This window comes from Macaca nemestrina, chromosome 10 (assembly GCF_043159975.1).
Source record: "Macaca nemestrina isolate mMacNem1 chromosome 10, mMacNem.hap1, whole genome shotgun sequence".
NCBI lineage: Eukaryota > Metazoa > Chordata > Mammalia > Primates > Cercopithecidae > Macaca > Macaca nemestrina.
Genome location: NC_092134.1, coordinates 118,001,094 through 118,016,796, shown reverse-complemented (window position 1 = coordinate 118,016,796; position 15,703 = coordinate 118,001,094). Strand labels below are relative to the sequence as shown.

Genomic DNA, 15,703 nt, shown 5'->3' with positions numbered 1-15,703 from the left:
TAAAACTAAATCAATAAATGTTTAGAAGAAAACAGAAAAAAAAAAAAAAATCTTCCTGGCCTTAAAGCATGACATACATAAAAAAACTGATAAATTGAATTTTATCAAAATTAAAAACTTTTGTTTCTGAAAAAAAAACCCACAAACATAGGAAAATGTAAGCCATCGACAAGGAAAATATTTTACAATAATATTTAAGAGAAAAGATTTGAATCCCAAACAGATGAAGAACTCTTAAAACTCAATAAAAGAAACAGCTCAATTAAAAATTCACTAGAGCTATGAAAAGACATTTCATCAAAGAAGATACACAAGGAATAGCTATATACATATAAAAAGATGATCAGAAACATTACTGTTTAGGGAAATGCAAATTAAAACCATGATGAGATATCACTACACACTCACAATGATGGCCATATTTTAAGAAGACAGACAATAACAAACCTTGGCTAGAATGTGGAGAAACCAGCGCCTGCATATATATTGCTGCTAGGTATGTAAAATCATGTAGCCACACTGAACAGTTTAGCAGTTTCATAAAGAGTTAAAAATAAATTTACCGGCCAGGCGCGGTGGCTCACGCCTGTAATCCCAGGACTTTGGGAGGCCGAGACGGGCAGATCACAAGGTCAGGAGATCGAGATCCTCCTGACTAACACGGTGAAACCCCGTCTCTACTAAAAGTACAAAAAACTAGCCGGGCGTGGTCGTGGGCGCCTGTAGTCCCAGCTACTCGGGAGGCTGAGGCAGGAGAATGGCGTAAACCCAGGAGGCGGAGCTTGCAGTGAGCCGAGTTCGCGCCACTGCGCTCCAGCCTGGGTGACAGAGCAAAGACTCCGTCTCAAAAAAAAAAAAAAAAAAAATTTACCATAAAATCTAGCAATTCCACTCTTAGATATTCAAAGAGATTAAACATATGTCCACACAAATATTTGAATGTGAATGTCATAGCATCATTAGTCATAATAGACAAAAAAATTGTGAAATAATCCAGATTTTCATCACTGGGTGAAAGAATAAACAAAATGTTTATCCATTAATAAAATATTATTCAGCAACAGAAAGTAACAAATAGTCGATGCATGCTAAAATGTGGAGTAAACTCAAAAATATTACCCTAAGCAAAAGAAGGCGAAGCCAGAAGACTACATATTGCATGATTCCAATTATATTAAATGTCCAAAAAGGCAAATCCACAAACCTGGAACAAAGATTAACTGCAAATGGACACGAGGTATCTTTTTGAGGATGATGGAAATGTTCTAAATTTGTATTGTGGTGACGATAGATAGCACAGCTCTATAATCTTACTAAAAAAAAAAAAAAGACTTGTAAACACACAAAATTGGTGAATTCTGAAGTATGTAAATGACATTTCAATAAAGCTATTTCAAATTATTGAAGAGAAACATGACTGATCTTTAATTACATGATTATTAGAAAAGAAGCATCTATAATATAGAGCGTAATTTTTAGTAAAATATTCTGATATTTTTCTTGTTACTAAATATGCAGTCCTTTTGTTACATTTGCCCACATTCTAATGCAAGTTGTATGCTATTGTGTTTCTGCCTCAGAGCCTTTGCATCTACACTTCTCTCTGTCTGGCATGCAGTTCCACAATCAGTCCGACATCTCCATGACTCATTTCTTCACTAAGTGCGCTAACAATTTGCAACTTCATTGAAGAGGACTTCTCTGCCTAAAACAGGTCTTCTATTCTGTCTCGTCCCCTTTAGTTGATACGTTTTCCTCATGACATTTCTTTAAAATCCATTACTAAATAACAGAAGTGCTCTAGAATATTTGGCACATACTAGGAACTCGATGTAACTACTCATTGAGTGAGTGAATGATGTCGCAGATATAGCTGTCACCATGCATGAGAGAACTTGAAACTATATTTTACAAAACTTTTTATTAAAATACAGAGAAGCTAAATATAGCACTATACCATACATTTTTGGGGCTTGGAAATATTTACTATATATTTATTGCAGAAGCTTTTCTTATGGAATAAAATATAGAGAAGAAAGATCCTGGAAGTAGTGCTTGAACCTTCAATCTTCAGGTAGAACAGTTTTTGCATTGATACCCAATCTTATTCATTCCTTAAGCTAGGTTTATCACTGGCTAATTTAAATAGGGTATTGATGTCAAAGGCTTTTGTAATAATCTTCAATGGGAAAAAATTATTACTCAGACCCAGTCAGTAAATAGGAAAGCGTTTCTTAGAGCATCCAGTGGTCACTCTTATGCACAAAAAGAAGGTCCCCATCTTTTCATCAGGATAGTAGAACAGAAAGAATATTAAAATAGGAAGTTGACTGGAAAAGGAAAGTAAGAGAATCTTTTAAAATACTCTCTCATTACTGGTTAAATGATGAATCCTAAGATGTTACAATAACAAAAAGCTGGGGAATATTAGTGGCAAAATGCATCCTTCTTGTTGTCCTTACTTGTGGAGTCCCATTATCCTGAAATTCTGTTTATCATGGTCCCCTTATTTACTGCTTTCTAAGGGAGGTGCAGAGCTGTTTTTCTTCTTCTGGTGGGTTTAGAAGCAGAAATTGAGCGTAAGTCACTCAGTCCCCTTCTCTCTCTCTCTCTCTCTCTTTTTTTTTTTTTTTTTTTTTTTTTTTTTGTCTCGGGAGCTGGATGTTTACAGAGATCACAAGTTGTCCTTGTGATCTGTGCCTGGACCTGTGCCACTCCTTCCAGGACTGTCCTTGTCTACTGCTTCCAGGATTGGGTAGGTAAATCTGCCTGATCCTGGAACTCAGTGTTAGGAAGATTCCCTGTCCATATTCTCTGATATCACCTTTATCAGTAATAAAGGTAATCTTTCAGTCCTCCTCTGTCTTATTTATTTTATAATGGCTGTTTAAAAAAAAAAATCAGACAGAAAAGATCTACTAATTAATCCTCCTCAAATAACCTCAAATAAGTCTTAGCTGACTCTGATTAGCATTAATATCTTAACTGAAGCCGGCCGTGGTGGCTCACGCCTGTAATCCCAACACTTTGGGAGGCCAAGGCAGGCAGATCACCTGAGGACAGGAAATTGAGACCAGCCTGGCCAACATGGTGGAACCCCACGTCTACAAAAACAAAAATTAGCTGGGCATAATGGCGCACGCCTGTAATCCCAGCTACTCATGAGGCTGAGGCGGGAGAACCACTTGAATCCAGGAGGTGGAAGTTGCAGTGAGCTGAGCTCATACCATTTTACTCCAGCCTAGGTGACAGAGCGAGACTCCATCTCAAAAAAAAAGTATATATATATATATATATACACACACATACACACACACACACACACACATATACATACACACACACACACACATATATATCTCTCTTAACTGAAGAAACAGAGGCAGTAAGTAAGATTTAGGGGGTACTTAAGTCCTTAATCTTCCATTATTTCTGAATTATTTTATGCTACATCCATTTCTCATCCATTTCTTTAGTTCCTAAATAGTCTCACAAAGCCTTCCTAATTAAATTTAAGAAATGAGCTGACAGAAAAAGTATATCTTCTTTGGTATTTTAAAGTATAGCTGCCACTCAATAAACTAGAAATATCTATAGAGAGAAATAACTATAGAGACCAGGAATATCTGAAACAAGAGACTAAGATTGCTATTTTTCTAGTCTACTAATTTAGGGACAGTTTGATCCAAACCATTTGAGATGACAAGAGTGAAAAATGGATGATGGTACTTTTACCAAAACACTTTTTAAGGATTTTCGGTGCACATTTTGCAAAATATTATGCCAAATAAACAACTACTCTAATATAAAGGACACATAGTATCAATTATTACCACCGTCAATCAGAGAATAAAAGCATTCTACAATGGGCCTTGACAGAACCAACTATTATGATTGTTTCTGCAATGTTGGAAATATGTAAATGAAGACACTCAAGAACACTTTGACACAACAGGTTTAACAGATAGGGCCTAATTATGTCAGTCAGTGGAATTCAATTACCAGGAAGCATAGATGGACATCCTAGTACAGAGCTTGGATTAAATCTGCCTATATATTTTTGAGGTCTAGTTCAAAATAAAAGGATATAAAAGACAAAATATCCAAGCTCTTAATTCCCTGAGATTATTTCTTTAAGGTATTATGACCTCCATTTTAATATTAAGTAAAAAAAAATTATGGACTCTATTGAAAAATATATCATTTTCAATATTACAATTTAAATATTCACATTTTGAATAACTTGCAAGTAAATTCCTATGTTATTAAAGAAGTTCTCTCCCAAAAGACAGATATGGCCAACACTTAACTGGGTAGGCGGTACCCAGTTAACTGGGTAGGAGCCTCTAAAGATGGCTCCCTAATGAACCATGCTTTCCAGTATTTATACCCCTATGGACTCGCATCCTCTTAAGATTGTGTGTTGGCCTTGTGACTCACTTTTAGACCCATAAAATGCAGCAGAAATGATGCTGCATGACTTCCAAGGCTAGGTCATAATACATCTTGCAGCTTCTGTCAAGGTCTTCTGAAACGTTCACTTTGGAGGAAGTCACTTGCCCTGTAAGAGACTGCCATGCTTCGTAAGAGCTAACCATGTAAAGAGGCTGCAGGGAAAAGAAAGATACCAAGCTTACAGCTATTACAGCCAACCTAGCAGACATGTCAGCCATATAAGTGAAGAAACTGTCTTGGATATCCAGCCCAGCCATGCCTTCAGATGACTTCAGCCCTGCTGTGATCTGACTACAACGCCGTAAGAGATTCCAGGTGAGACTCATCCAGTTTAACCCAATCAAACATCAGGAGCAGAAGAGAATAACAAATTGTTGTTTAAGCCTCTGAGTGTTGGGGTGATTTTTAATGCATCTCTAGGCAAATAGAAATGGGTACTGAGTGGAAAGAATTCAGACTAGGCAGGAATTAGACTTTTTGATTTTTAGGCTGCCATTCACTACTTGTGTGGTCTTATATAAATCAAAACTTACTTGCATCCTATATTTTCATGTGTAAAATGAACAGAGTAGACTACACCTAGGTCAGATCTGAGAGCCACTGAAGAGATTCATGGGTTCTACAAATTACCTCAAATTTAGAGCAGAATGCATGTATATATAAAATTTTGGAGTGACAGGCTCTATGGCTTTCAGCAGATTTTCAAGGGGTTATCAAATTCCAAGAAGAGATTAAAAAGATCAGAGTATCTCTAATGCCTTTGGCTTGAAATGTCCCTTATTTTATGAAAGCCAAAAAGAAAATGGAAGCTTACAGATGGCCTATAGTATTTAGTCAAGAATATTTTTATGATTAAATTTTTTAAACAGATATCAGGTCCCATTATTTAAGAATATGTTTAAATCTGTGCTTGGTCAAAATGGTATTGGGTTTCCACCCATCCCTAATGCCCTCCCCCAGAAATTCCAACTACAAAAACCTACTAAATTAAGGTACAAATTTTGAAAAACTTAAGAAGGGATTATATTATCAGTCTTGACCTCTTGCAAAGAAGGTATCTTCCAATGCCTAGCATGATCCCATTAGCTGGTATTTTCTTATCTTTATTCAATCATCCAAATCTAGTCCAACCTTTGGATTCAGTTTCCATCAGTAGAAATATAACTATTTTTATGTGTTTCCTAGCAATAAAACAATTTCTCAAAGCAAGAAAATTTACTGAATAACTACAATGTGCCAGAAACTTTTCCATTTATCAATAGATTTGTCAATGTATCCAGAGTCGAGATAAGCTTATTAATTTTTGACCTTTCTCCCTACTAGAATATAGTTCCACAGGGGCAAGGATCTGTGTTGGTTTTGCTTCTTCACATATCCCAAGATGCATCCCTAGGATTATGTCTGGCATACAAAGATAATAAATATGTGTAAGATGAATGAATATGTGTGTATGGAGGAGAGAAATTTGAAAAGGAAGTAACTAGCAATAACACATTGGATTGCCTCCTGAGAAATCTGATCCCCATAAGAAAAATGTTATATAGGTAGAAACAGAAATAGAAGGTAGCAGTTGCTTTGCCTAAACTGCACATACAAGAGGCTAAACCAAAGGACACAATCATCATCCAGGGCCAAGGAAGAAAGATAATTTGCACCTTATTTAAAAAATTGCCATTGCTACTAAGTGCTGTGCATTTCTTGGAGAATCTTTCTTTAGAAATTAGAATAATATTCTAGGCTGGGTACTGTGGCTCATGCCTGTAATCCCAGCACTTTGGAAGGCCAAGGCAGGTGAATCACTTGCGGTCAGGGGCTCATGACCAGCTTTGCCAACATGGCGAAATCCCATCTCTACTAAAAATACAAAAAAAAAAAAAAAAAATTAGCCCAGTGTAGTGGCACATGCCTGTAGTCCCAGCTACTCAAGAGGCTGAGGCACAAGAATTGCCTGAACCTGGGAGGCAGAGGCTGCAGTGAGCCAAGAACGTGCCCCTGCACTCCAGCCTGGGTGACAGAGCCATGCTCCGTTTCAAAAAAAAAAAAAAGAAGAATATTCTGAAATATTAATAGGGTTTAGATGCCAAAGAGACCAGTGAACTAAATCCCAGGGACAACATAATTGTTAAACACTACTTTTGTTTTAAGAAGTTATGTATCAGAAGTATTTATTTTCTAATAAAGGGGAAATCATGACAATGATGCAGCAATAAACTGAAGTAGCCTATTTAGAAAATTGCTTGTAATACAGCAGGGATACTTACATATAGGCAGGATTGCTTATTTGCAGATTATCTACCATTAATCAAATTAAAAAAATAGAAAACAATGTTCCTCATTTGACATACAATTCACATGTGTACATTTCACATGTGTACATGCAAACACACTCACACACACTCGAATTTATTTTACCTAAATACAAGTGGCCACCATGGTGATTCATATCAATAACTTCATAATGGTCTCCTATAGTTTCAGGATTGGGAAATATGTATTATTTTACTAAAATTGTAGATGAGCCCATTGTGACTAAAAATTTCCTTATGTATTTTCTTTCCTAATTCTCTCCCTTCTTTGTATCTATTCTTTCCTTTTTACTTCCTCAAAAGAAGAAGATTCCATATTTTTTGTTAACAACTTTTATTTTGTAGAGTAGGAAGAGATATTGACAGTTCTGGCCCATTTCTTGAGTTATTCCTTTGTGGTAAAAACCTCTTGTTGCTCATTCTTCTTGCTGTGCCTACAACCTGATTCAGGCTTGAGTTGACTGGAGTTAAAATCACCTTAACACTGGAGGCACAGGTTAACAGTGACCATTCTAAAGTAACAGTTAAGGATAGTAAAATAATTTATCTGAAGTGAAACTTATCCCCTATTGCAGTTTATTTATTATCTTGGTCAACTTTTTAAATGATACTTATATTAGGAGTCTTCCTAAATGAATGACTATTAACATGGAACATTCCCTCTGCCAATTGACTAACAAGAGAAAACATTATTGTCTCCTATTAATCGTTGATACAAGTGTAAAAAAAAGAAAAAGTTAAACTGAGATATCGGATATCAGAATCACATTCAGGTGAACATTTTTCCCAGGACTTCAAATTTTATTCAACAGTTAGAAGTTTATGTGTTCTTTACCCACAGATCACTTTTGCTAACTTTTTTGATTTTGTGAGTAATCACGTACTAATAATACAAAATTTCATCAAATTGCTGACTTTGGCAGAAAGAAACAGAAATGGTAAATTTCTAGAATCTTAATTTGCAAATGGGTTATTTAGGAGACAAGTGGTTGTTTATTTTTACTTTAAGCAACTTCTTTCCATAGTGACACAAGCAACTAGAATGAAGTGTGTTCCCTTGGCAAAGCAGAATGAAGAAGTCTTGTTCATGAGGGCAGTTTCCAAGTCAACATCACAAAGGTAACTTACATCAAACAGATTTTTCCACACCGGAAAGAGTCCAGAAGACATTCAGGACATGGAAATTTCATATGACATGGAAGTCCTACTGCCTGCAATTGTCAATGAGATGTAAAAAACTGACGAAATGATGGATTTGAATTTTTTTGAAACCCATAATTCACAGTAGATAATTTTAAAGTGAAGGAAAACATTTTGTGATCCATCCTTGCATATCTCTGAATCATCCTTATAACACCATGATTACAAAACCGTAGCCTACAAATCTAGGCTTTGTACTTGTCACCTATGGCTTAATAAATACTACCAGGTACTGCTAGATCTTGTCTGATAAACCTCCAAGGAAATCATAATTGCTTTAGGACGAGAAATCAGCAGGTGGCACTCTTTCCTCTATCCATTTTTAACCACTGTTTTAGGGCAGAATATTAGAGATTACATCCTAAGAGGTGGATACCTAAGGTCTAGGGTGAACGGGCGTAAATCAGTGTTGAAGACAAGAGACATCACTAGTGCAATGGAGAACTACCAAGCACTTCCTAAATCTATTCAATAGAAGCACCATAAACCTATGCAGTAGAAGCAATATGAACTATTGATAAGTCACATTGATAAGTAGCTGTTGCCGTCTCATTTGGTGATCACTTCATTCCCATAAAAAATGAACACATTTGTGGTTCAAAAATTGTGTCTTATCCAACATGAACAAAAAAAGTTTCTGCACATACTAAATCATCTTCACATTTTATTTTCCTACCTTCACAGCATATTATCAATCAAAGCTTTTATAAAGAGATGAGGTTCTGTATGTGACTCTTGTCAAGCTTAAGAGCAGGAACTGGATGGACTGACTCTGCAAACAGATAAGAAAAAATATAATGGTGCCCTCTTAATAAGTACACATTGGAGCTTCAATACTTTCCGTAAAGAAAGCTAGTCTGAGCAGTGTTGACTTAACTGCTATAACTACTTCTCTGTATATCTACGAAACTTACTTTCTTCATAATAAAAAAGAGATATTGAGAACACGTCCCCTCAAAACCTAAGACAGCTTAAAAATTTTAGTAAAAAATGTTCATTCGTAGATAAGAGGAGACCATTTCATCTGTCAATTTAAAGAGAGAATTTCTAAAACATATCTGCATATTTAATCTTTGCCATTGCCAAGAGCAACCCTGGTTTCCCAAACTTCAGAAAGATGGTCTAGTTTTTAATGATAATGTGGAATTTGGTAATTTGTCCTTTACATAGTAAAAAAAATACTTGGAGAAGATCCTTGTGGAGGGTCTGCTATAGTGAACTCATTTGCATCTGGTCTTATTTGAGAGACTCATGGGAAAACTGCAAAACTAATTTGATTTCCTTCAAGTGCATAACAAATAGAAGACCATTTTTAAGGCTGAAGTTTGAGATATAAAGTAAGGCTTATTATTTTTATCCGTAAAATACAGTAAATATTAGAACAAATTAGAATGCCATAGTTTAAATGGTTTTCATAGATTTCTAAGACCACGTATACATCCGATTTCACATGAGATACCCCATTTGGAGCTGCCCAAAGGGTATAGTGGAAATAAGACAAAGCACAGCTGTTCTAGATGGCTAGATGAGTGATAAACACAGAATCAATTTGGGTTGGTATCTTCTTCCCATTTGCAAATAAGACGAGAGAGATGGGTAATACCATTTGAAGAGAAGTGTCTATTAGTCTATTAGTGTAGAAGAACCTGAGAACCCTTCGTGACTTGTAGTTTTTATGAAAAGATTTACTTTCCTTTTATTAGCAATGGATTTCAGAAACAGAACTGATGAGGAGACACCCACAGGTATGAAGCATGGATTCCACAGGGCATTTTAAAATAAGCTAGTTGCTCTTATTTCATCAATGCATTCTATGACTGGAAAGCTCAGATAAGCCAACGTTCCTCTCTTAGAGTCTCCTTTAACTGTATGTCATCACATATAACCTTTCCGGGTAACTACTCGTTATGCATGATGGCATACCAACCTGTGAGAACATGATGGGGAAAGCATTATGCTCATCAGAGGCTGTGGGTTTAGCCAACATGCCTAAAGAAGCCCTGAGATTTTTGAGCCTTTTAGCCTCTTTCAGTTCCTGCTCCATCCTCAGCCCTTTCTCTGGTGACTATGTAAAAGGCAGCAAACAATCTGGCAGCACCACCCATGTCTGAGTGAAGTAAATGGCCACCCTGCTAAAGACTTAAAAGTTTTATGTCCAACAAATGCAACTGGAATTGAGTAGTTAATAAGCCTCGATCTTGGGTAGATTCAATAGGTTTGCTTCATCCATTGAAAAGTCAACTCATACCTCAAACATTGTGTGTTACAATAAAATGGCAGGTTTTGGGAAAGTCACTTGGAGAAAACAAAAGTAGAAAAGTCTAAGTTAAGTTGCATAGACAAAACCTGGACCCATAAGTAGCTTCGTATAGTCACTGATTATTTAGTATGAAATTTTAAATGACTCCTTAAATTCACAATCTGGGGGCCTTGTTCCTAATATAGACTACAGCGTGTTGAGAAGCACAGTATATTATTTCATTAAGTGCTTTTTGGGAGAAGGGGATTTAGAGGTAAAACTGCTGGCTTTGTGTGGCAAGGTCATGACCTTTGACAACTTTGGAGCTTATCTCTTTCATGTTCTCACTCACCAGAGACCCCTAACTTGTAGAGGAATCAAGCACATAAGCCTGGGCTAGGCAGATTTCATCATTGCTGTGGAGCTAGGTTCTCTCTTTCCCTCTCTCTCTCTTTCTCTTTCTGTCTCTCTCTCTCTCTCTTTCTCTCTCTCCCTTTTTTCCCCCTCTAAACAAAACAGATCTGAACTGAGCCAAGGAAACAAAAATGTATTGTTCCTCGCAGATGGAAGCGAGTGTCGCCTAGGTAACCAGATTAATCTCCTTTTTCTCTCCCTTCCTCTCTTGTAGTGCGGTAATCGGTGGGCTCTTTTCACAAAAAAGCCAGCCTCAAAGCTGGGGCTCTAACTAGGTTCCTAATTAGCTGCAATTTACAATGAAGACAACATGATGAGATAATAGAAATTTGCAAAATAATGACATACCTCAGCAAAATATTCCTCCTCCTAAGAACCATTTTTATACAAAAACAATAAAGAGGGCCCTTCTAAAGCAAAGCTGGAAAATGGTGGTGTATTATGTGACACAGAACATTATTGTTCGCCTCTTGTTCCCCCAATCAACAGCTTATTGTTTGGCATCTTAAATAAAAATGACTCAAATACAGGCCACATAATGATCTCCATTGCGCTAATACACTGTATATACTGAGTAGTCAAAAATGTACGGGAGCCAATGCCAGTGGGGCTGATAAAGTAGCAGGGCCCAAGAAGGTAATTTACAATACAATGCAATAAGCATTATTACTGTTCTTAATCACACGTATCTTTCTGATTCCTGTCAGGATGCAACTCTGACATCAAAAAAGGGCACCCAAAAGGAGGACAGCTAGTTAATGAAATATGATGGATCACATTTGTTTTCATGTGGTGGTTAGCTCAAATGAAGCAGCCTCCAGACTGTTAGCCAACAGTATTCTCTTGTGTGACATCAAAGACTACCATTCAATGGGGGCAGAAAAAAAAATCACAGTAAGACAGCACAGAGGGAGGAGCTCCTAGGAACTGAAAGAACCATTAATAGTAATCTCTACCTTATGTCCAAAAGAACAGAGCATGAGGAAGAAAGGCCAAGGCCAACCAGTCAGTGATTTCACAATGAGGATCATCAGCACCTATGCTGATTTCGCGAGAATGGTGCAGCTAACATGCGGTGGGCGAGATTTCACATTTTGCTACACAGGAGCAATTTGTCACTAGTGACAGGAGGTACATACCCTCGTGCCTTGTCTGAATCAAGATTACAGCACCCTATGAAACATGGAATCCAAATAATAAAACAGAATCCAATGCCATGTTTTGCATCAACAAGAATCATTCATAAATGGCAACAGATTGTCTAACCAATCAGGGGAAAAAAAAACAACCATACACAAAAAGTAAGTCCACATTTGCTTATGGACGAGTAATTGTGAGGAGTACAGCTGCACATACTTGAGAACTAATGGTCCCTGGACTTCCCCATAAATAACTACTGACTAAAAACCAATTGGCCAGGGACAGAAAAAGCATTAACCCCTTGGTCATTTGGCCCTCAGCAACAACAAGACAACTAGATCCCCTCACAGAGTAATTAAAAGGTAACAAGTAGGACAGATTAGAGAAGGTGCCAAATGGGCTCTAATGACTTTGGAGGAAAAATTGTTGTATTTGGTAATAACATTTGCAGAAACGCAAAAAAAAGGGAGACCATCTGGGTATATCACAACCCCAAAGAGTTTGGCATCCGCCTTTTGGAAATGTGGCCATAATATACTGACTTGCATAGGACTATCAACCTTTTCCAAAGTCTTTTTTTTTTTTTTTTTTTTTTTTTTTTTTAAATTGAATCTCAGTCAACAGAGAAAGAGAGCAAAAGGCTGTGACACCATGCTGAAAACCAAAGATTGGTGATCATAGTTATCTGGGTTTCTGCTTCTAGATTTTCCATAGATTTGATGTTTACTGTAAAATGAGACCTACTCACCAAAACCACTTTACTTTTCAGTTTTATGTAAAACTTACAAGAAATGTTCTTATCCAAAGAATTCACTGAGTGACTCAATATAATATTTTTGGTGGAAATAATGAAAAAGTATGTGTTAAACTATTAACTGACTGTATACAGTGTTGGGACCAGAATGTTTGTGAGGCATTATCAAGACTCTAGTGGTCCCATTTAACAACTCTTTAAACTATCAATAATTGTGTTTGTCTTTTAAAATTGTTTGAGGAATTAATAAGGCAAAGGCACCAATGCATATAAGGTCCTCTTTATCCCTGTGCATTTCTTTTTCAGAAGCTCCCATCCTGACTCAATCCAACAACCTGTCTCTTCTGCACATCCAACCTGAGGTAGCTGAACTCAGCTGGAGAAAATCATGCAACAGGTTAGGCATGGTGGGTCATGCCTGTAATCCCAGCACTTTGGGAGGCTGAGGGAGGCGGATCACTTGAGGCCAGAAGTTCGAGACCAGCCTGGCCAACACGGTGAAACCCCATCTCTATTAAAAATGCAAAAAAAATTTATCAGGGCGTGGTGGTGCACGCCTGTAATCCCAGCTACTTGGGAGACTGAGGCAGGAGAATCACTTGAACACAGGAGGTGGAGGTTGCAGTAAGCCAAGATTGTGCCACTGCACTCCAACCTGACACTCAGTGAAGAGTGAGACTCTATCTCAAATAATAATAATAATAATAATAATAATAATAATAATAATAAAAAGAAAAGAAAAGAATGCAACTCCACAGACCAGGGCCACTACCCCAGGCAGACCTGTGCTCTTAACCCTATTCAAGAATCTTCTCAGTTGTCCTTTCACACCTCCTTTCACTCATTTTCACAGCTGTCTCCAACCTTCACTATTTTCTTCACTTCTCTATCACCATCATTTTCAGATGACCTCACTTCCCATAGAGATGTACTACCAGCCTCGTCCACACACACATCACTTTCTGCAACCCTCCTTAAAACATCTCTGCCGGAAAGATGCATTATCAGAGGACTAGGCATCTTTCCCTCTGTTTGAGGTTAACCCCCACTAATGATTGGGATCCACTCTGCTCACATTAGCTCAGGATCTTGCTCTATCAGTTTTTCCCAAACCTTCTTTTGTCTTCTGTTCTACCAGCTCATTCTCCTTAACCAATATACACATGCACAAATCAGTCTTATCCTCTTCAATCCTTCCTTCACACCTCCATCTTCCTTTATCTGCCCCCACATCACCTGCTTTCCCAGAGATTCTTCTTTTCAGCCCAGCCTCCCTGATCGTGTCCACTTCACAGCCTCTTCTAAAAGATTCTAAAAGTGAAAATTAGAATTTAAAATATGGACTAAAATACCTTCTCCCTTGCAGTTTGTTGCTGTTTTATCATTTGCTTAGCATTTTTTAACCTGTATTTTTCTATATATTTATCCATAAACAGCTGAAAATATTTTAGGAAAGAAAAACATAATATTCAACATATCTGATGCATTGGTTTCAAAGTCCTAATTGTGATGAAATTATTAGAATTACAGAAAATCAGGCTTGGAAGGAATCTTAATTTTGCATAAGTTGGAAATGAGACTTCAACACTTTAGGTCATATTTACAAGAGCAGAGGTGGCCGGGTGCAGTGGCTCATGCCTGTAATCCCAGTACTTTGGGAGGCCGAGGCGTGCGGATCACCTGAGGTCAGGAGTTCAAGACCACCCTGACCAACATGGCAAAACCCTACTAAAAATACAAAATACAAAAATTAGCTGGGCATGGTGACATGTGTCTGTAATCCCAGTTTCTCAGGAGACTGAGGCAGGAGAATCTCTTGAACCTGGGAGGTGGAGGTTGCAGTTAGCTGAGATCTCACCCATTGCACTCCAGCCTTGGTGACAGAGAAAGACTGTCTCAAAAAAAAAAAAAAAAAAAAAAAGCAGAGCTATAATCTGGCATGAGGTTCCCTGACTCCCAGTTCAATGTCCTTTCCTCTAGAAATTGAATTATATTCTCTAAAATACTCCCCTTCACACAGAATTCTTATTCAAAAATTAGCAAACACAATATGACATTGATCAATTTAACATATAATCCTGCATTTTTTTGAGACAGGGTCTCACTGTGTAACCCAAGCTGAAGTGTAGTGGCACTATCACGGCTCACTACAGCCTCAACCTTCTGGGCACTAGCAACCGTCCCCCTCCACCACCTGGTAGCTGAGACTACAGCTACATGCCACCATGCCCATCTAATTTTTAGAAAAAAAAATACGTTGTACAGATGAGGTCTCACTAAGTTGCCCAGGCTGGTCTCGCATGCCACCATGCCCATCTAATTTTTAGAAAAAAAATATGTTGTAGAGATAAGGCCTCACTATGTTGCCCAGGCTGGTCTCGAACTCCTGAACTCAAGCCATCCTCCTGCCTTGGCCTCCCAAAGTGCTAGGATTACAGGCATGAGCCACCTTGCCCAACTACAATGCATTTAAATAAAAATGCTTTCCAGCCTTTAATTCTTTAGATAATATACAGACATCTCTACCCAAGGGAGGCCTACTAATTTTCATAGATCCAAAACAGAACTAGAAAAATAAATTGCCAAATCTGCGATTGGAAATGAATTACAGATTATAGAATTATAGTTTTAAAGATGAAAGGAACCATAGAGATCCTCTGGGCCAACGTCCTGTTATTTGTTTGTTGTTTGTTTATTCTGAGGCCTGAGTCTCAGAAAGGAAATGGTCATAGAGCAAGTGAACAGCTATGTTTATTTCACACTGCATCTTTGTGTAAAGCTTAAAATATATAGTGATGAAGAGTCAATTTCTCCGAGGTTAGTCAGACACTTGGAGGTGGGAGTAAGTTACCTGTGGAGTTGTACAACAATCCTCACAAGCTCACTGCAACTGTGGTTAATTGAATGTGCCCAGTGTCTCAGAGTTGATTTACTACTCTAAGAAGCCACTTTCTTCCAGGGAAAGGCTTAGTAACTTGGTGAACTGAAGCTCCATTTTACTTAACATCATTTGATCTAGATCTGTAAATTATATTTCCCTCTTAAACTACGAGAAGCAGTTGAGGGAATGGAGGCAATTAATTACTTTTACCAAAGGGGAAAAAGTTATTACTAAAACCTCACGTGGATGCATCCTGGTTCCACACTGTGTGCCAAAGCAAGTTTGGTGAAGCTAAACTATAATTAGGCCCTTTT

The 15,703-nt window shown here is 37.6% G+C and overlaps 1 protein-coding gene across 19 annotated transcripts in view; it reads right to left on the bottom strand.

Moving 5' to 3' along the window:
* The window catches only part of LOC105492120 (SRY-box transcription factor 5), a 1,036,234-nt gene that overhangs the window by 472,833 nt on the left and 547,698 nt on the right, over positions 1–15,703 (bottom strand). For 2 of the 19 annotated variants that reach the window (XM_071070590.1, XM_071070593.1), the window contains one exon: positions 8,638–8,733. The exons of 16 other annotated variants lie outside the window; for them this stretch is intronic. The gene's annotated coding sequence lies outside the window, so the exon portion shown is untranslated. Of the gene's footprint in view, positions 1–8,637; positions 8,734–13,744; positions 13,820–15,703 lie in introns of all 19 variants that reach the window. One more of the 19 variants, XM_071070592.1, reaches the window with a different exon arrangement.